This window comes from Pleurodeles waltl, chromosome 2_2 (assembly GCF_031143425.1).
Source record: "Pleurodeles waltl isolate 20211129_DDA chromosome 2_2, aPleWal1.hap1.20221129, whole genome shotgun sequence".
Classification (NCBI taxonomy): domain Eukaryota; kingdom Metazoa; phylum Chordata; class Amphibia; order Caudata; family Salamandridae; genus Pleurodeles; species Pleurodeles waltl.
This window is the reverse complement of record NC_090439.1, coordinates 947,226,507-947,250,185: the sequence shown is the minus strand read 5'-3', so window position 1 is coordinate 947,250,185 and position 23,679 is coordinate 947,226,507.

The window sequence follows — 23,679 nt, the reverse complement described above, 5'->3', positions numbered from 1 at the left end:
TGATTTTTTCAATTCCTATTGGCTTTCATTCAATTCTGCTCTGAAGGATACTCTGTTAATGCAGGGAATGGCTCCACAGTCTCATGACTAGACCTGCACGTAACTGTGACAACATGGACCCCAATAATGACACAGGGTACACATGGCCACACACTCGAACTGGACACCTTTGAGCAATTAACCACTGGAAATATGTGAACACATGATGCTTGGTCTGCTGGTCCTCCACTGCCACAATAGAAACATAGGTCATTTATATGACTCAAACTGTGGAGTGACATTACATTTTTGTTTTGGGACTCTGTGTCACAAACACTGTACATACATAGCATTTTCAAATGCCTGACTCATGGGTAGTATACAAACAAATGACCAGGAAGTGGTATCCAACATTCCAGTACATGTGATGGCTTAGTCTTGTAAAATTGCCATTATCAACCGTCCTCTATTTATCCTGTGCATAGTTTGTCATGGGAGATGCTTTTGTCCCAAAAGTCAGAGAAGTTCACACGGCATTTGTTGCTACGTGTATGACAAACACATTTCCTGACTCATTGCCACACTGAATAGCATCTGATGGTTATCCACATTTATAACACATGCATACAAGCACATTTATGAAAATACGTCTTGTGATGTTCACACAGAAGGCCAACTCAAATTGAAATAGCCAATTCACAGTCATTGACACACAGGCTATGAGTTAATGTATTAGGTTGCGTAGCCTTGCTATCCTCTACTGACACACAACCTTCTCAAACTGGGTAATACCAATTTGTATTCCAGAAGTTTGGGTATCTATTGCGCCAGTGAAGAGTGCTAATCCGGTACAACAACTAGAGGATCATGGTCGGCAGTAGTGTGATCTGCCACATGTGCCCAAACACTGGAATGCAAAATGTAGATGCAAACAGCCTATCTCTGTATAGTTACAGCTGTCAAGTACTATAAAAATGTTAGAAATGACCTAAACTCAGTAAAAGACATAAATTTTGACGCATACTCGTCAAAAAAGATGCATATGCGTCAACATTCGCTCATATGTGTAGAAAAATGGCGCTAGTACAGCCATGATACATCCATTGGACCCAAACGGTAATTCCTACACTGTACCCCATGAAACTGGTTACCAATGGTAAATATTTGGAATTATGGATGCTGGATAATTTTTAGGCATTCGCGTCCCAAAAAATTGACGCACAGACTGTAAGCGCCATAATATTTTGAACCATCATAATAAAAACGCACCTCATTTGAGGCAGGAAGTGATGTAATAGGATATCCTGTTTACAGAATTGGCACAGTGGGTATACTTTCACAGAGTTTTGTTTGTCTCAATTGTGATTTTCTCTCCTGTGTGCCATTCAATTTTTCATCTGTGTTATTTGTAAGTGTCTCAGTTGTTCTTTGTAAGTGATTAATTGTCATTTTTGGTGTCAAATTTTGTCTTTGTACTGTTGGGAGTCTGTTGTTGGTATTGTCGGTTTGGGGATAGTTGGGCTGTTTTAGGGTTACATTTTTCTCATTTTCCTCACTCCTTTCCCTTTATTATCCTCCGTACCCTTTAATTTTCATATTATATCTGTCATGTTGGTTAGGCCACGTCTGGGGAAAATTTGTGAGGAGGAGCTGGGGGGATTCATTTGGCTAGTGTGCCACTTCCTCCCCTTGATGATCGAAGTAGGTGGCAGGGTGATAGAGGGGTATCACATAGAGGCGAGGAGGCTCCAGTGGTCAAAGGTCTTGTACCGTCTGCGGCGAGTCTACAACAAACCGCGCAATGACCCCCAACTAAAGCACCGCTGGGCTGACCTGGTTACCAGAGAGAAAGACCTGCTGGACCACCTGGGTATTGTGATTGGTGGCCCTGCTGGTGAGTAGAATTCAGAGTAATGTGCACATTTAAATGCTCTGTAGTGACAGTAGCAGATTTGTTGATATGCTGCAGGAAATGTTTTTTGGACATGTGGAATGCAAGTTAAACATACAGTGGCCCTGAGTTACAATAATTGCTACACATGACCATTATTTGTTGATGCAATAGCTGCACTAAGTTACAAAACACAACTGGAGCTTGTAAATTAGTGCTGCCTTCACATCAATAGATGATGCTAATGTGGCTCTAACATATGTTTTATCCATGGTCTGTGAGTGTACCAGGAAAGAGATGTTTTTCACCCGCTAATTCAAAGAATTAATGTGTTCCCCAATTATTTCGAATACATGTCTGATCTGTATTCTGGCCCATACGTACCAATTTCTTTCTAACCTCTGGTACTATCTTAGGCTGATAGTTTGACTTGGTTGTTCCGCAATTAAATTAGGAATGGATGCCAAAGTAATGCACCCGGGTTCATTTCTAAATGTTTGGTGCTGTTTTCCATAGCTGTAGCATATAACATGAAGCAAATGATACAAAATGAGGGATAACAACTATCCCTGACCGTCAGTTCATTTTACCTGTGTGTTTTAAATTGGTCTTGGGCACAATAACTGGAACAGAGCTAATACATTTCCCATCTGTGTTACTCTATTGCCATGCACTTTTCATAAGTTATAGGGTCATCATGGGATACCTGACGTTGGAGAATACATGGTCACAATGTATTACATGCATGATGTTGTGCAAGGGACCCCTGACCAATTCCATCATACATATAAAGTTCCCTACTACTTTGCTAGTTTTGTTTGGTACACCCCTGCTGATCTAGCGCAGCATCTGTACAATAACTAACTTCCCAGTATGGAGGCCATCACAGACATGGGTATATGCTAAGATCATTAGAAGACCAGCATTCCTATGACTGCTGCCATTCCGAAGGTACATACAAAATGAAATCTACATCATCATGATTGACACAGTGGTACATTTGCAAAACCATGTTTTAATAATGTGACAGTGTCAGTTTGCTGTATACCCGCTGATCTCCCAACTTGGCAAATGTAAGAAGATGAATGTGGCTAGCTATGATTTCCAAAACCCATTATGGGTACACGGGGCAATGAGTGACTCATTTCAGGTGCAATGACTACACCTGTGCCATGCATTCTGTCATGGATGACCACAGTATACACTGTCAGCATACATCTCATTGTTGTATTAAAGTATTAAAAATGGCCAATCCATGTCTTCCCTCAAACTGTCACCAAGTAACGCACAGGATCCCTGTCATGATGGTGTCATAGGGGGCATATGTGGCTCAGGGTGCACTGTAAATGTAGCATATGTAACCTACACACAACAAAGACCCTACATGTAAGGGACCATAGAAGGCATAATAAATCATGACCTTCAATCAACCCACATGAGCATCACACAGTAACTGATTGTCCTTTGATACACAAGCCACAATTCCTGATTGACTGGTATTGCAGTGCTCCAGGAATGTGGTTTTGCATGTCTCTCATTAGTACAAATGATGAGAGGAGTACACTCCATAAATTAGTCTGCAATCAATTGATGGAGCATGTTTGTCACCACAAGATAGTTACGGCCACTGCATGTGTGCAGATGTGAGTGTGTCACTCACTAGAGTGACAGGCTCTATACATGTTTGCAGTGGTATGTATGTTGGAGTATCATCATGCCTGAGAGGCAGGACTTTCAGATATAATGTTACACACAGTAATTGTATTTGAAAGTGTTGTACAGTGCACAGATTTTGAGCACATTTCACCCATCCATGCTTTACAGGTGGACCTGACCCTTACACAACTGGCGAAATGGTTTGATTTGCGGACCCAGACAAATCCAGTAAGTGTTGATATTTCTGTTCTATGTTGTGTATGCAGCTGTTGTCTGATTCACTCCTGTGTGTTGGACACATAGCAAGGTATGATGTGCTGGCACATGATCTGACATGTAACTTGACTGGAGTTTCACTTTTTTCCATATAAGAGTTGTGTATAGTCATATTTTGGGATTATAGTGCAGCCCTGTAGACATGGCCATGTGAATAGGGTGACATTTGTTGTTAAAATGTTTATAATTTTTTTTTAGCAGAGGGCCAAATTCATGATTTAGTCAGCAAGTCAGACACAGAGTCTCACAGAATAGGGTTGCCAAAGTCTCACCCACATACTTGAGCCTCCCTGTTCACCAATGAACATGTCCGACTGTATGTTTGACTTCCTGGCAGCATCTAGCTGTACATGTTGTGCTACCTGTTTTTTATGTGAGTGGGTGGGTGGGTGTGTGGCGGATGATGTTGGCGTTTTTGAGTAAAAAAAAAAAAAAATTAAAATAAAAAATATAATTGTTTAGTATAAGATAGTATGTGTTTAGGTTAGTATATGTTGTCCTCCATGTGTCCCGTCTTATAAGAGGGGGTGGGGGGGTTGATGTTTAGACTGTTTAGTTAAATGTTATAAGTAAGTTTAGCTTAGGTTAGTTAGGGTCAGTTGTGGGTAATGTGTAGTTAGGATAGGTTAGGTTAGTTAAGGTGTTTCCTCTGGTTTTAGTAACCTTTTTTACAGTTAAATAAATATTTAGGTACTCCTTTACAGTATGTGTCATATGCCTGGGAATCTGGGCCTTGTCATTGGTGAACAGTGTCTATTTAGTATTTGCATTTGTGTTCCATCCTGCATCCAAATCACAATTGAGCTATCACATTGGCAGCTACAGTAAAGCTACTTCGCTAGGAATCTGCCATCCATTGCACCCACCACTCAAGGTTACTATGGATCCCAATGTGTTGTTAAGTTTGGATGTATGTTTTCAATCTGACATACTTTGGGACCATATTTGGTATTGTGGACACTGTGTTACATCTGCCTGCAGCCTGATGTTCATATGAACCCTGATAAGGTGAGCAATGGTATAATCTCATGTAATATAGTATACATAACTAACACCTATCATTTGTTACATTGTACAGCCAGATTACTTATTTGTACGTACACCCATACACATCCATTCCTGCTGTATGGTGTGTGAGGAAAAATTTGTGTCAAATGCCACATACGTCAAAATTGTCTGGAAGAAACATTTGAAGACAATATGTTTCTGCTTAGACATCCCTTGAAGAAGACTTATTCTGTCCAACACAGCATGATACTGTACAGTTTCTAGTTACCTCAGAATTAACCCTCGGGAAGGGTAGATGATGATACAATCCAGACCACAGTGCACAGTTATCAGCCCACATTCTTTCAGGGCAGTTGTATTGACATTCTATGGGCATTGTCATGAGGCAAACTTTACTAATCTCCATCACGGTTGATGTGTTACATTACACAGAGACAAACTGGTTGTGTAAGTGGTATTTATTTGAAAGTGCTGTAGTTCTATTTTACACAGTCCAGGATTGTGAGTCCATTAGTGTAACACCTTCCATTGTGATCCTACACAAGTGCAAATGGACATGTCATTGGACATGGTGGGGTGAGGTGTCATACAATGCAGCGGGACATGAATTGCCAATGAGGCAGTGAGAGACAATCACAGGGCAGAGTAGCAAGATAAACATTGGGCTTGAATCCCTTTGACGATCTCCTCAGGGATGACGGCTGCCACCATCTCCCCCATGTGGTCCAGGGCCTCCTGCTGTACAGGACTCCCACCTCCAGTCTGCAGTGCTGCCTTTCTGTTCCTGGCCATCTTTTCCTTGGTCCTGCGCTTGCAGTCATACCAACGTTTCTTGCACTTGATGACTGTTCTCCGTATTTCTGCCACACTGTTTATCTTGTCAACAATTTGTTGCCATATTGCCTCTCTCCTACTAATTGGTAATTTTGAGGTGACAAAACGTTGGTGCTGGTGTTCCATCACCTCTTTCACCAGTATTTCTTGCTCCTCTGCACTGAAACAACACTTTATTTTCTTCTTCTCCCTCTCCTGGGTCTTGTGTGGGTCCTCCTGGCTGGTTCCTGGTCTTTTGTCATCTTCCTGGGCTCTGTCCAAGCTTCTGGGATCCATTTTGGCTCTCCTTTGCACATTTTTCTGTGTTTGCGTCGCTTTTTGATGCAATTGCGTCAAAAATAGGCACGTATCCAGTTTGTGACATCATAAACCGGATCAAAGTCATTTTCGCCACGTTGCAGTCATTTTTCTTTACGATGTGACGCATTGGTTTGAGTAAAAAAAAATGACTCACACCAGTGGTTTGCGCCTACATGCGACAAAGCATAAATTTGACGCCCGAGCGGCGCAAAAAATGGCTTTAGCCGGCGTTAAAATTTTTGACGCAAAACTGCGTTGGCTCAGTTTTGCGTCAAAAAGTATAAATATGAGCCACAGTTGTATTTTGTACGTTTGCGCCGCTTTTGTGTAAAAAAAACGGCACAAATACAGCGCTGAAAAAGTATAAATAAGGTCCTAAGTGCTTCTTTATGAGGGATATTCGTGCACTCAACATCTAAACAAAGAAATTTATTTCAATGTCAAACGCTAGTTTTTCAGTTTTCTAAATCATGTCCGATGTATCACAGATGTAAGATTTGAATGATCTCACTATGGGTTGAAGGAAAGTATCAGTGTTCACTCAAAGATTCTATACTTGATTAGCTTTAGGTATAGGGTTTCTGTATTTAGCTCCATTTTAATTCATACCCTTCTGCCCAAGGATAAGGTTATAATACCATTCAAAAATGACAACGGTAAACCCCATTCAGGCCCAGACAATGTCAAATGCCATTTCAGTGCTGCATAAAACGGCAAGCCTGTGACTTGTGATATGCATGAGTCATCACAGAGATGGTAAATCAACCTCTGTACTGTTAGTCTTCTGTTAACCTTTTTAGTCAGTAAAAAGGTAAAACTTTATTTTCATACATTATGACCTTTGCCAAATATTTCCTTTCCATATCCAGTAATGAAATGGGTGATAATTCGTAGCGGAAGAATGTAATCCCGTCTAAAACGGAGGAATAAATGGTATCGCTTCAGTTGTCTGGTATGCCCTTTCTCAGTTTAGAGTGATCAAATAGATGTATTTCTTATTTTGTTCAATAGATTAGTATTGGTCTAAAAAGCTGCAACACACTGGCCTTATAGGGAATGGTACACAATATGTCTGAATACAATTGAAGAACTTAAATACTATGGGCCTGATTCACAAAAGTAACTCACACTTTTGAGTAGTTTATACTTCTGAACAATGATACTACTTTCTGGGGGGGCGGAGCCAACAAGATGACGGACTAGACGTGTTTCATCGAGCTCCGACTTGCCCCGTAAATAATCCTACCTATCCTTCATCAAAATCCTGCCATCAGCGATGAAACAGCACCAGTGGACGATGCCCGGTGCGTAGGGTGCCGAGATGGTCCTCGGTAGCAACCTGACAAGGGCTATATGGAGGCGAGTGGGCCCCGGATGTGGCCTGCTGTGGCTTCCTGGGTGGTGACTTGAGTCGCGGACTCCCCCCTGCCGAGACGCAATGCAGCAGAACAGTGATACCTGCATTGGAGAGTTGGGCTGCTGCCTGGCCTGAGCACTGCACCTCCCGAGCCCAAAGACAGACTTGGACAGGCATGCTTGGTGGCACCCCTAGCCCCCTGCAAAGGTGTGGAGGTGAAGCAAGGAGGTGGTGAGATGGCAACCTACGGAGGAGGGCTGACAGCGGTAGAACCCCTTTGAGCAGAGGGGTGCTGTGGCCCCGCTGGAGAAGTGCAGTGAGCAGTGGTGACGGCTGGAACGCTGTTTGGTACAGCCTAAACCACGGTAGGCGGTCGGCAAGAGACAGAGAGCCAGAGCTGGGGTGACGCTCAGCAGCAGCCTCAGTGGAATAGTGGATGATTGATGAAGCTGGTAGGGGGCGAGCTGTGTCCTGACGTGGTCCCCCCACTAGTAGTTCTGGGACTAGACCACAGTAAGACGTGGGCCCCTGGGCTCAACACATGCACCATAACAGACCTGGGTGAGCAACAAAAGAAGGAGACAGCTGAAATGCAGTATGGTGTGGCCTACACCGTGGTGAGCAGCTAGCCCAAGAAAGGAGGCCCAGGTGTGGGAAGACGCTAATCGGGGGCCCCAGTGTCAGTGTGAGTGATGGATAAGCCTGGTGGGGAGTGGCCCTGGAACACGATATGACGAAGGTCTTTGGGAGCAGCTTATGCAACATATACCACCTATGTGGGCAGCGACAGGTGCCCCGAAACAGCTGGAATCGGTAGAACACAGTGCATGCTCACAGGCCGTGCCATTGGCTGGGGGCAAGTAAGGAAACAGTGCAAAAGCTCTCTGCAGCTACCTGACTACTGTGCCAAGTGGGGGAAACACATGAACTGTGAAACTGGGGAGAGCAAGGCTGTCAGGGCATACCTAGCGACTTATGAGCTTCATTGGAAAGGCCTGTGAAGTTTTATTGTGCCGCTCCCATCCCTGGATAAGAAGTTCCTGGCACGATCAGGAGATATGGACAAAGACAAAGGAGTACGGCAGTCTCAGGTAAAGAAGATTGTTAACTATGTGCAGGCCACCCACAGCAAAGACAAGATGGGCATGAACACTCTGGAGGACACTCAGGGCAAAGTGGAGAAATGCGGCCCCCAGGACCCATCCATTTCTGAATGAAATCAAGGGCACATGCACTAAACTGGTCACCAGAATTGACACAGTGGCAGTCAATGTTACACTACTGCGGGCATACCTCCGCAAAGTGGCAGACAGAGTGACAGATGCTGAAGACACAATTGGAGTGCTTCACCGGAAGGTGGATGCCCTGAAAGATACTGTCACCTCCCTCCACAAACTTACAGTGTGACTGGAAGATGCGGAGGGTAGATGCTGCCAGAACAATTTGCGCTTTGTGGGTTTCCTGTAGGGGGCGGAAGGGCATAACATAGAAGACTTCCTGGAACACTGGCTGGTAACAATAGCACCCCCGTGAGAGACGTTCCCCCTTCTTCAATGTTGAACTCACCCACAGGACCTTGATGCCTCCCCCTCACCCGGGGGTGCCACCTCGTGCAATTATTGCACATTTCTTCCGCTACAGAGAGCATGACATGATCCTACAGCACATGCAGAATAATGGAGAGCCACTCTACAACAGCCACCAAATATTGGTGTTCCCGGACTACACCCAGAAGGTGCAGAACCTTAGGAAATCCTTTATGGGCGTCAAGAAAAAGATGCAAGATTAAAATTTACGCTATAGTGAAGTGTTTCCGGCAAAACTTAATGTCATTCAGAACAGTAAAGTACATTTCTTTACTGACCAACAGGAAGCAGGTGAATGGGTGGCCATGATGTTCCCTCAAGAGGAACCCCGTCGGTCCCTGCGACAGACAGAGACCTCGTGAGAGCCGGTGAGCAATGCGGTGCTCCCAGAAACCATTGCACAGTGAAGCATCCTCGCTGGCCCCAACGGGCAGGGTTACTGTGCAACCGGATGGCACGCTGGCTGCGGAAGGAGACAAATTGTATGGATAAAGCACACTGGAAGACCAGCAAAGACATACTGATTCTCATACGGACCCTACAGGGGATGGCCAGCCCTCACACTGCTGAATGAATGAACTACCTACTGCGAGGAGGTCCTGAGGGGAGGGGGAAACTGCACTAAATCCATGGGTGACTGAGAGAATTGCAGCCTCTGAGACTGATTGCTATTGGCCAAACTTAGTCTAGTTCTAAATAATGATGTATATATTACTAAGAAATGTGAAATCTCCTGTGCCAATGTGAGGGACCGGTTGGCTCTATACCCCCACAGGGGTACATGCGAAAGTCTGACCACTGGAGGCCTGCCTCATGGTTAGGCGTGGTGATGACCTCTGATGAAAAGTACTGTTATACATAATTATTCAATAAATTACTAATCTAGTTTTATGGCTTAACTGGGGCATGAGGTGGGGCCCGATGGCCTCCAACCCATTGTGGTTCACACAGGATGAGGTTGGGTCACTGCCTATGGGAGGGGGAGAGTTAGGGACTGTTTTTTAGTTCTTCATCGTAGAGTCCTACTGCTTGTGATGATCATTGGGAAAGTTTACCTCTTGGTTCTGATGTGCAGAATAACTGTCTTTGACTTGTGCCCTAGGTTGCACTTATGGCAGATGCATACACATTAATGCCATAGAATGTGCAAGGTTTGACTCAGCTTGCTAAGCGGGGTCAAGTACAGGCCTACCTTCGATGCTATTGCATCTCGATAGGCGTGCTACAGGAGACACATACATGGGGGAGCTGTATCCCTGGTCTCCAAAAACGATGGAGGAGGCAATTATACGCGACCTCCTATTTTGACTTTGCAAGCAAGGGGAATGCTAATCTGGATAGCCCTGGTGTCCCATTCCAACACGCAGGTCATGTACTGGATCCGGAGGAGAGGAATGTGGTATTGTATGAGACCCTGGATGGCTAGGAAATAGGTTTGATCTATGTGTACACCCCAAATGTAGATAGTGGAACCTACTTTGGTGAAGTACTACGGGCTGTCTCCCCATACCTAACGGCAGAGATCATATTAGCAGGAGACAGCAACTGTGTCGTGAATGGTATGCTGGACCGAGATCCCCCAGACAACGCACAAAACCCAACCTAACTAGACAGTTGTTAGATACTATCTGAGAGCTGCAGTTGGAGGACCTCTGGCACCATATGAACCCTACTATCAGGGAGTTTTCATTTTACACCCATGCAGCAAACACTCACAGCATACTGGACTATTGTTTAGTATCCGAGACCCTATCCCCGCAGATACAAGCTATTGCATATTTGGGCAGCTACATATTGGAAACTTCCCCTCGCCTGATACATTTGAATAAAGGTTATAAACAACCTGCTGTTCCAAGTGGCAGCTGTGGCTGGAGGCTTTGATGGATGACCTGTTTGCTGAGGCAGTCCAAGACAGACTGATGCAAAACTTTAAAGCAAATTGGGGAACGTCCAGGACTAGGGGTTGTGACTGGGAAGCGATGAAGGGTGTGATCAGGGGTCTTTGTGTGCAGACTACTTATGGAGTTAGACGTCAACTCAATACAGACGTACTTGACCAGGAGGCCAAAGGCCAAGACTTTGAGAAATGCCTTTCGACGCAGCTGCAGAGAAAGGAAGAATGGCAAGAAGGGTGTTGTTTGAGGATTGGTGCCAACTGGAAAGATATGTTTATAAGGCATACCTCCATCTTCTGAACGCGGAGGGTGACAAAGCGGGCATGTTTTTGGAGCGTCTGCTTAAACAGCATGCCGACCACACGCCTGTCACTGTCCTAGTATACGGTGCAAGCAGAAGAGTATATATACAGGTAGCAATAAATACGGTGTTCCAAGATCATCTGGACAGACTTTAGTCCTGATTTATACTTTTTAACGCAAACCTGTGTTAGCACAGGTTTGCGTCGAAAAGGTTACCGCCGGCTAGTGCCTTTCCTGGACTCCAGCTGGGCGTCATATTTAAGGAATAATGCTAGCCGGCAGTAAGGCCCGATTAGCGTAAAAATAAATGCCACTCACCGTGTGGGGAGGCGTAGGGGAAACAGGAGGTTGTGCATCAAAGAATGACGCTAGTCAGGTTAGAGTCACAAAAATCACCCCCATGGACATAACTCCTGTCTTAGTAAAGACAGGAGTCAGCCCCCCTGTCCAATGGGCATGCCCAGGGGACTTATGTCCCCTGGGCATGCCCATTGGGCACAGGGTCTTGTAGGGGGGGCCAAGTTAGGCTCCCCTATGGCACTTAAAAAAAAAATACTTACCTGGACTTACCTGGGATGGGTCCCCCCATCCTTAGGTGTACTCCCGTGTGGGTGGGGATGTCCCTGGGTGCAGGAAAGGGCACCTGTGGGCTATTTCCATGTCTTCTCACCAGGTCCCCAATGCCTTCCCTGACCCTGGCATTAAACAATTGTGATAAACAGGCTTAATGCCATTATTTAAGACCCTCCTCGGCCCGCATGGGAGGATAACTAAGATGCAAAGGTCTAAGAGTAATTTTTTGCCTTGGAACGGCTACCTTGCTTCTCATCGACGCAAGGTAGTTTTCCGTTGGCAAAAAATGATGTTAATTCCAATATTTTGACGATAGACGGGTCTAGTGTCAAAATATAACTATGGAGTTAAGTTTGCGCAGGATTTGCGTAAAAGAAATGACGCAAATCTGGTGCAAACAGAGTATAAATATTCCCCTTTATGCTCTGCCTTGAGATATACCACCGGAGGTGGGGACAATCTTCCTGAATGGGGTCAAACTCCCACAACTGACGCAGGTTGTCAAAGCCCAATTGGAGCCCCCCCATGATAGGGACGAAATACAAAGAGGCCATAAGACAGTTAAAAACATCAAAAGCGCCTGGCTCCCATGGCCTTCTGGCAGAGTTCTACCAAAAATATGCTGATATCCTTGCTGAGAAGCTATTGGCGGTATATCAAGAGGCGTCAGCCCATGGTAGAGTAACGGAGTCGATGAGGGAGGCTTGGGTGGCCTTTATCCCCAAACAGGATAAAGATCTGATGGACCCTGCTGCATTTAGACTGCTGTCCCTTTAGAATGTAGATTTTAAAATGCTAAGAAGTACCCCGGTCGGCGCGATTGCTCACCCATTTGGGTTGGATTACTGTGGGGAGCGGGCGGCATTCGATACTTTGGGATATGATTGGCACATACGGCTGATGAATACTATGTCCTCAACCATGGCAGAGTGCTAGAGGGTCTAAGGACTTCAGTCAGATTCTGGAAGGAGTACCGCTTTCGCTGATGGGCAGGGCAGCCATTACTAAGATGGTCATCCTGCCACGTTGCCTAAATGGCTTTCAGAACACACTGTACGATGTGCCTAGATCACATTTTGCATGAATAGATAGTTGAATTCTGGAATTGTTGTGGACAAGCAGGAGGAAGAGGGTGGGGAAGAATATGCTGCGACAAACATGGGTACGCTTGGGAATGGAGCTCCCTCATATAGAGCTTTATTATTTTGCATCTCAGCTGCAGCATGCGGTACACTGGTTTGACCCTGAAGATAACTGGGAGAAGAGACTACTGCAGGATGGGTGCACTGGGAGGGCCACCGCAGTCTTCTTGGCCTGAAGCTGGTACCCGAAGACTAGGGAACTGACCTTGCCCCTAAGGTCATTCCACCTCTTCCTGATGTCCTCCCTTGAGCGCACTCTGGGGCCTGTCGGAATTTATTCTGTTGACTATCCTGTCCCACATTTTAATTTTCCGACTGAGAGGAGTATGCTGGACTTTTGCTCCAAATAATTGTGGCTCTACTCTTATGATTTCATCCACCATGACTCTTAACTCTTCATCTGTGAAACGGGGATTTTTAAGACGTGACATGGTTGTGAAAAAAATAAAAATGCAGTGACAGGGACATGCTTAACAGCGGCAGTGCAATGAGGGTGAACGGTCAAGGGTGTGTGCAGGGTGTTCTATGGGATGGAGAAATAAATTGGGGTGTCCAATCTTTGTGCTTTCAGATATAGGTGCTCTGGATTCTGGATGTTGCAGTGTAGATGCAAAGGATAGTGGTGTGTGAAGGGGTGTGTTTTGTACTGTCCTTTGCAGGTGTGTCCAGTATGGCAATGTGTGTCAGCTGTGTTGTTTTCAAATTCATCCAATGTGCAGTTGTCTCTTACTTTGCAGATCACAAACTGATGTGGTTCGGACCGCCATTGGCTGTCCACCATTGAAGGACTGCCACAGTGGCTGGATACTTGTAATATGCTCAGTGGTTGGTCGCGGGACTGGCCGGCAGGGTGATCAGTTGGCGGTCGGCAGAAAAAAAATCATGAAACGGATTGAAATGGATTTTTAACATAAACATATGGTTAATATCTTTTTTTCACGTTACACAAATCTATTTTGCTTTCCCTATCCTTTACTATACTGAGTCTCCTCATTTCAACTTTAAATTATATTTATTATATATAAATATGCTTATTTATATTTTAAAATATTTTTAAAAAATGAATTTCATGTTAATTCCTATGGAGTTTTCTTTTAATTCCCTACCTCCCTTGTTTTCTATGGGAGAGTCTTGCAGTACTAAAGATGGGCCATTTGTGATGATGGACTTTCTGCTGTGCTTTTTATTAGTAGAAACTTACACTCTGGTTTTGTGTATAAGAAGGAAGTAGTATAGTTTAAAAATATATATTTTTATTGTTTTCTGCATTATCACGCCATATACAAACAGGATTGTAATTATTCATTACACTGCAGTAATGTGAAGTTTAGGGAATACTCAATATTGTGTTCACAATCAAACAATTTAACAAAAAAAAACAACCATCCCCCACCCCTTATACTGCTGGCAGTATCTCTCAGGTATGAGCATGTTGTATATCCAATATTTACTGTCTTTTATTGTTTGTTTTTGTAACTCATTATATTTCTCAGCTCTTAAGCAATGTCTTCATGTTCGCTCTTTGCAGGTGCCAGCATTTCACATCCTAGGCTTCCCTCACCCTCCCTTTCAGTGTGCTACAGTGACCCCCATTGACTCACAACCCATCCATATTGTCTAGTCATCACTCAGTGTATTTGGTTGAGTATCTGGCCCCTCACAGTGCTCCAGCATCTGAGCCGAAGATGCCTCAACCTCTGTTCTTTTGTCATCTGTGCGGACATGTTTCATCCAAACTTCTTCTGCTACTTCCCATTCAACTAAATCTCGGTACCAATCTCCATAATTCAGAGGAGTGGGGCTAAGCCATCAAATCACTATGCAACATTTAGCCAACAAGGGCCCCAACACCATAAATTTGCAACTTAAATGTTTCCCCCTACGTGTAGGCAATAAACCCAGCAGTATCACCTTAGGAGTACGTGTCAATTTCCACGCCGCAGCCCTCTCCAAGGCCGTTATTATACTCTCCCAGTAGCAGCTCAGAGCCTTACATTGCCATACCATGTAAAAAAAATCTGCAGAGGCTGCAGCGCGGGCAGCAAGGGGATCGCTCAGGGTATATATGCTGAAGAATGGTCGGGCCAGGTATGTTTGATGATTATAGTTAGATTGAATAAGTTTAAACCTGGCATTTGAACTGAAAGTCTTAGCCCCTTCATACACACGTTTCCATTCTGCAAGTGAAACCTCCTCTTCCAGCACTGGCCCCCACTTAGGCTGCGTCGCTGGAGTAATACTCAGAGCATCCTCCCTCAGTGCTTTCTAAAGGCGTAAAACCAGTCTTTGCTTCCCTCCCAGGGACAATAATGCATCCAATGTTGTAGAGGTCGGGGGCTCATCAAGGAATCCAGGCCACTGACCATGCACCGTTACCGCTATCTTTGCATATTGTAGGAATTGACCTCTCCCCAACTGAAATGCATCCACTGCATACATTTCCCCCCAAGATAGAGAACTCCCACTATCTCACATCCCTTGTCTTTCCATCGCATTATAGAGATGTCCAGAGTTACGCCTGAAAAAGCCTGCATTTCCTAGATGGATGCATCCCTAGTTAGGGTAGCAACGCAATACAAAGGACACCACTTGGGTCCATACACTACAGACCTGCTTCACTATGTAGGGGGACCCTTCTCTCATCATTCAGTACCTCAGGAGTAGGGCCAAGTGTCCACCTGTCCAAAGACTACCTTTTGGCAAATCACAATTGAAGTGTACTCACCTGGGGTGATCACATCTGTACAGTGAGTGTAGTAAAGGGACTGACATGACTACAACTTCCAGCAGGTACTGTTCCTGTAACTATAAACACTACCACAGTGGTATTATGATACTAGACATATGTGGTAACAAAAGTCAACTGAAGTCGACTCACCTGGGAGGATGACATTTGTACAGTGTGTGTAGCACAGAGAGTGACGTCTGCAACTACCAGAAGGCCTTGGGTCCGTGACACCAAACAACAGCACAGGCTTCACAGGCCCAAATACACCTGTCTGAAATTACTCCAATGCCTTACACTCACCTTGGAGGATAACATTTGTCAAGTTTGGGTAGTAGGGAGAATGGCTAGAATGCCCAGACCAGGAGTCACTGTTTCTGTGACTACAAACAAAAGCCCAATGGTCACTTACCAAAACACCCCTGTCTGTCAACTCTCAATTGAAATCTACTTACCTGAGAGGATACCATTGGTGGAGGGTGTGTGAAGTGCAGGACCTCGGGTGTCTACAACTCACCTTAGGCCCTGTTTTGGTCACTTCAACCACGAGACCAGTGCACTCCTGCCCAAATACACTTGCTTGCCAACACCAGAAAGCAGTTTACTCATGTGGGGGGTACCACCTGTCCAGTGTGTGAAGTACAGGCACGGGCTAACTACAACTAACAATAGGGCCTGTATCTGTCACTCCATCTACCAGACCAGTGTACTCCTGCCTAAATATATATGTTTGTTAACTCTCAAATGAAGTGTACTCACCTAGAGGATACCATATGTATAGTGTGTGAGGCACAGGGACTAGGCTGACTACAACTCACAATAGGCTCTGTTTCTGTCACTCCAACCACCAGACCAATGTACTCCTGCCCAAATGTACCTGTTTGTGAACCCTCAAATGAAGTGTACTTACCTGGGGGGGATACCATTTGTAAAGTGTGTGAAGTACAGGAACTGGGCTCACTGCAACTCTCAGGAGACACTGCTCCTCAAACTCTTAACACCAGTCCAGTTTACCTCAGGCCAAATACAACTGTTTAACAACTCAAAAATGCAGTTTACTCACCTGAGGGGATACCACCTGTCCAGTGTGTGAAGTATCAGGACTGGGCAGACTACAGCTCACAAAAGGCCCTGTTTCTGTCACTCCAACCACCAGACCAGTGCACTCCTGCCCAAATACACCTGTTTGTTAACTCTCAAATGAAGTGTACTCATCTGGGGGGATACCATTTGTATAGTGTTTAAAGTACAGGGACAGGGCTGACTACAGCTAACAATAGGGCCTGTATCTGTTACTCCATCCACCATATCAGTGCACTCCTGCCTAAATACGTCTGTTTGTTAACTCTCAAATTAAGTGTACTCACCTGGGGGGATACCATTTGTATAGTGCTTGAAGTACAGGGACTGGGCTGACTACAACTCACAATAGGCTCTGTTTCTGTCACTCCAATCAGCAGACTAGTGTGCTCCTGTCCAAATGTACCTGTTTGTGAACCCTCAAATGAAGTGTACTCACCTGGGGGGATACCATTTGTATAGTGTTTGAAGTACAGGGACAGGGCTGTCTACAACTAACTATAGGCCCTGTTTCTGTCACTCCAACCACCAGTCCAGTGTTCTTGTCTACAAATACCCTCATTAGGTAATCCAGAAATGAAGTGTATCCACCTGGGAGAACAGCATTTGTCAAGATGGGGAAGTAAAGGGAGTTACATGACTGGGAAGGCCAGGAGGCACGGTTTCTGAAGCTACAAACACAGGTCCAGTACTCACCTGCCAATATACCCCTGTTTGTGAATTCCCATTTGAAGTTAACTCCCTGGGGAGGATACCATTTGTCAAGTGATTGGGAGTATAGGGAGTGGCCTGACTGCAACTCCCAGCAGGCCCTGTTTCTGTCACTCCAACCACCAGACCAGTGCACTCCTGCCCAAATACACCTGTTTGTTAACTCTCAAATGAAGTGTACTCACCTGGGGGGATACCATTTGTATAGTGTTTGAAGTACAGGGACTGGGCTGACTACAAGTCACAATAGGCTCTGTTTCTGTCACTCCAACCAGCAGACTAGTGTGCTCCTGTCCAAATGTACCTGTTTGTGAACCCTCAATTGAAGTGTACTCGCCTGGGGGGATATCATTTGTATAGTGTTTGAAGTACAGGGACAGGGCTTACTACAGCTAACAATAAGGCGTGTATCTGTTACTCTGTCCACCAGACCAGTGCACTCCTGCCTAAATACATCTGTTTGTTAACTCTCAAATGAAGTGTACTCACCTGGGAGATACCATTTGTACAGTGCTTGAAGTACAGGGACTGGGCTGACTACAGATAACTATAGGGCCTGTATCTGTTACTCCATCCACCAGATCAGTGCACTCCTGCCTACATACACCTGTTTGTTAACTCTCAAATGAAGTGTACTCACCTGGGGGGATACCATTTGTATAGTGTTTGAAGTACAGGGACAGGGTTGACTACAACTAACAATAGGGCCTGTATCTGTCACTCCATCCACCAGACCAGTGCGCTCCTGCCTAAATACATCTGTTTGTTAACTCTCAAATGAAGTGTACTCACCTGGGGGATACCATTTGTATGTGTTTGAAGTACAGGGACAGGGCTGACTACAACTCACAATAGGCCCTATTTCTGTTACTCCAACCACTAGCCCATTGTACTCCTGCCCAAATACAGCTGCTTGTAAACCCTTAAATGAAGTGTGCTCACCTGTGGGTATACCATTTACATACTGTATGAAGTACAGTGACTGACCTGACTACAACTCGCAGCAGACACTGTTCCTCAAACTCTTCACATCAGTCCAGTTTACCTCAGGCTAAATACAACTGTGTGACAACTCCAACTCCAAAATGCAATTTACTCACCTGTGGGATACCATTTGTATAGTGTGTGAAGTACAGGGACTGGCTGACTACAGCTCACAATAGGCCCTGTTTCTGTCACTCCAACCACAAGACTAGTGCACTCCTGCCCAAATACACCTGATTGCCAACTCCAAAAAGCAGTTTACTCACCTAAGGAGATACCACCTGTCCAGTGTATGATTTACAAGGACTGGGCTGACTACAGTTTACAATAGGCCGTGTTTCTGTCACTCCAAACACCAGTCCAGTGTTCTCGTCTCTAAATACCCTCATTAGGTAACCCAGAAATGGAGTGTATCCACCTGGGAGAACAGCATTTGTCAATTGGGGGAAGTAGAGGGAGTTACATGACTAGGAAGGCCAGGAGGCACAGTTTCTGAAGCTACAAACCCAGGCCCAGTACTCACTTGCCAATATACCCCTGTTTGTGAATTCCCATTTGAAGTTCACTCCCCGGGGAGGATACCATTTGTCAAGTGTTTGGGAGTATAGAGAGTGGCCTGACTGCAACTCCTAGCAGGCCCTATAACTGTTATTGCAAACACCAGACCAGTGGTTCGCCACACCAGGTCGCCTTCCTCACGGAAACATGGTTGAACCCCTCATCAGAACCTGACATAGCCATAGCCATCCCAGAAGGTTACAAAATCACCCGTAGAGACCACATAAGCAAGCCAGGAGGAGGTATCACCATCATACACAAAAACACCATCAAAATATCCACCAACACCAACAACACCCTAGACAGCGCAGAACTTCTACACTTTCTAAACACATCAACGCCAACACCACCCTTAGAGAAACCCTCATTTACAGACCACCAGGACCGCGCCACACATTTTGCGACGCCATCGCAGATACTATCAGCTCCCACGCCCTCCCCTCCACAGACTACATACTCCTTGGTGACCTCTATTTTCACCTGAAAAGCACCCACAACTGCGACTCAGGAGCCCTGCTGGACAACCTCACGAACCTTGGCCTCAAGCAACTGGTCACCTCACCCACTCACTCAGCAGGACACACCCTTGATGCAATTTTCACCTCTAGAAGCCATGTCACCTTCACCCACACCACCGAACTCCACTGGACTGACTACCAGTGCATCCACTTCTCCTTCATGAAACCCCCACCTACCACCAACAACACACTACACCCCACTGCAGGTGGAACAAGATCTCCAAAGAACACCTGATCGCCAACCTCACACAAGCTCCACCTCCCATCACCAACGACCCCAACACTGCCGCCCACAACCTCACACAGTGGTTAAGAACCTGCGCAGACTCCCTCGCCCCATTGAAAAGAAACAACATTACCCGTACCGTCCCCGGGTTCACCACAGAACTCCAAACTTCCAAACCAGAATTCTGTAAAATTGAGAAAGCCTGGTGCCAAGAACCCTCAATGAGCAATTTCTCCTCCCTCAAAACAGCCATGCGCACCACTGCATCCGTACCACCAATCGGTTCTTCTACAAAGAACGCATAGGCAACAACACACACAACAGCAAAGAACTTTTTGCCATCGTGAAAGAACTCACCAAACCTAAATCCAGCACCATTGACCCTCCACACACCCAAAACCTTTGCAACTCCCTCTCCAACTACTTTCACCTCAAAATCGCAGACATACACAACAGTTTCACAGCATCAACACCCACCATCACCTCCACTGACACGACCAACAACTCAACGCCCGCCCACACCAACCAGCTACACACCTGGACCCCCACCAATGACAAAGAAATAAAAACAAAACATGAACTCCATCCACTCAGACTCCCCCAAAGACCCCTGCCCCCACCACATTTTCAGCAAGGCCAGCCAAATCATCGCCATCATCAACAGCTCCTTCGACACTGCAACCTTCCCAGATGTTTGGAAGCACGCCAAAGTCAACACACTCCTCAAAAAACCCAAAGCAGGCCCTGAAGACCTCACAAACTACTGTCCCATCTCTCTTCTCCCCTTCCCCACAGAGGTCTCTGAGAAGATAGTCAACACCCAACTATCTCACTTCTTAGAAGAAAACAACATACTCAATGCCTCCCAGTCTGGATTCCACAAGAACCACAGCACTAAGACCACCCTCATCGCCTGCACAGATGACATCAGGACCAGAGTGGACAAGGGCAAGACCATCACCCTCATCCTCTTAGACCTCTCCGCAGCCTTTGACACTGTATGCCACCATACCCTCCGCGCACGCCTTTTTGACGCCAGAATTTGACACAAGGCCCTGGACTGGCTCACCTCCTCCCTTGCCGAAAGAACCCAAAGAGTTTGCCTCCCTCCCTTCCGGTCTCCAGCCACCAAGATCATCTGCGGGGCCCCCAAGGATCCTCCCTCAGCCCCACCATCTTCAACATCTACACGGCCCCCCTCACCAACATCCTCCGCCCCCACAGAATCACCATCATCTCTTACACAGACAACACCCAGCTCATCATCTCCCTCATCAGGAACCCAGCCACCGCCAAGATAAATTTGCACGCCGGACTCCTTGACATCGCCAAATGGATGACAGAAAGCCACCTCAAACTTAACTCAAACAAAACAGAAGTCATCATCTTCGGCCCCAACAAGACAGCATGGGACGACTCCTGGTGGCCCACCACCCTCGGACCACCCCCCAACACCCACGCACAGAACCTTGGCATCGTTCTAGACTCATCTCTCTCCATGGCCCAGCAAATCAACACCATATCGTCCTCCTGCTTCAACCCCCTTTGCATGCTACGCAAGACTTTCAAATGGATTCCTTTAGAAACAAGAAGAATGGTTACCCACGCCCTCATCAGCAGCAGACTGGACTATGGCAATGCCCTCTACGCAGGGACCACAGCCCAACTTCAAAGAAAACTCCAGTGAATCTAAATACAGCCTCACATCTCATCCTCAACCTCCCTTGTCACAAACACATACCCACCCACCTCAGTTCCCTACACTGGCTGCCCATCAGCAAAAGGATAATCTTCAAAGTCCTCGTCCACCCTCACTAAGCCCTCCACGACACTGGACCGGCCTACCTCAACGAACAAGTAAACTTCCACATACCAACTCGACAGCTCCGCTCCGCTGACCTCGCACTCGCTACAGTCCCCTGCATCCAACACACCACCTCCGGCGGCAGATCCTTCTCCCACCTCGTCGCTAAGACCTGGAACTCCCTCCCCACCAACCTACACAAGACTCAGGACCTCCTAACTTTCTGAAAGCACCTCAAGACCTGGCTTTTCGAGCAGTAACCGGCAACTGCCCCCCCCTCCACAGCACCTTGAGACCCTAACAGGTGAGTAGTACACTTAAGACATTTTTTGATTGATTGATCGATTGAGTGGTTACTTGTCAAAATATACTTGCTTGCTAACTCTTAATTGTAGACTACTCACCTGGGAGTGACCAAAATACTGTTCATGTTCAACTTAGAGATGTTTCTGCCTGCCTAGCTCCACCCTGACATGCTAACCCAAGATGAAACTAGTGAGGACAGGAAGGACATCTTACCCAGTTTGTCACAAAATGAGCTCCACAGCCTCAAGATGCATCACATGAATGGTATTGGCAGGAGACATATTTGCACTGCACTCACCGCATGATCACTCCACTTTCATTTACAGCAAACTCCTGCCTCTGCCTGCATCTCAATCAACTAGGCCACAAAATGGGCAAAGCCATATCCTGCACAGCCACTGTCTTGCCTGCACTGTGCCATATGTCAGCATGTGTTCCTTTCTATTTTGTAAAACATTTGTAAGCTGCTGTCTCGTGCATGGTCTACCTCTTTTGATGGGATGATGTTGGTATTCCCTCACATATATGTGCATGGCAAACTGTTTGTGGAATAGTACATTTACATTGTGGGTAAATGTCATGTTGTACCACAAACAGGAGTGTGTCACCAATGTTTATTGTCTGACATAAACCCACACCCATTATAACATGTCATTTGGCATGTGCAACTACAATTAGGCACGTGATAGGTAGGCCAAGAGCTTTTAGTCACAACGTCAATTATCTCTGCCTTGGATGTGGCATCATGTGGAAAAGTGCACTGCACATGTTAATGGGTAAGGTTTGTGTCCGGACTGATGGCCAGCGTCAAAGAGTGTCTTGCAGTTATGCTGGAATCACATGTGGTTGGGTACAACCATTCATCCACAGACATTCGGCTCTGTACGTGTGTACCTTGCAGTTAGTTCCTGAAGTTGTATGTGCTTTGTTGACTTGCCCTTCACATTGTGGAGATAGGCATGTCATTTGGCTCCAGTATTGTTTGTCTCTGAGATACATTTCCTGTAAAAATGTTGTTTGAGGGGCAAGTGTATAATGATATGTGTACCAGTGCAGCTTTTGTGATCCTGATGGCCTTATCCCTACTATGCATGCAAGGTTTGCATAGTGGGCTTGGGACATTTATGTCTCTAACTATTGTGCATGCCATTGTCCTTCCATTGTGCTGTGCTGTGATGTGTATGATGTGTGTGTCCATTGCAGGGCTATTAAATGGGAATGTTGTTTGTGTTAAATGCCACATCCATACATATGTGTGTTGGATGTGATAATAGTCCATGTCATGTGTCTAATGTGAGTGTGTGAGCTGTATTTGTGTATGTGATGGTGTGTTGTTTGTGTTCTGTATGACAATGTTGTGTACCCTTCACTGTCCCTGTGCCTGAAATGGTCAGATGTGTGTTTTTGTGTGGTGTTGAGGTGCATTGTGAGTGACATGCCCAAAGGGGGTGTATTGTGCCTGTGAATGTGTCCATCTTTATGCATGATTCCGGCTGTGTACACAAAGAGACATGTACTTTGTCCACATAGCATAAGCCCTATTCCATGTGGATGATGGTGCAACGATCTATTGTAACAGTTGATGATACTGCTAGGTGTGTCTACTTACGGTCAGTTGCACCCACGGCAGTGTGGATTTTGGTCTCCTTCGAGGACCATCAGCAGCGGAAGGACATGTGTGATGGGCAGCGGACATGTCCCCCTACATAGTCCCTGTTGCCACCTGCTGGGACATGATATTTGGACCACCACAGTCACAATGACGGTGTGCAAGTTCGTAATGTGTCCAGCAGCAACACAGGCTCCGCCGACCGGTTTGTGCTGCTTTGTGACCAGGGCCCCGGGAAACGCTGCAGTTTTTGTTCCATAGGCCCACATGACTCGTAATACAACGATCCGACTGTCAACCCAACGGGGGTCAGACCCCCAAACTCGTAATGAGGCCCTCAATCTTCAATTCTTGGAAA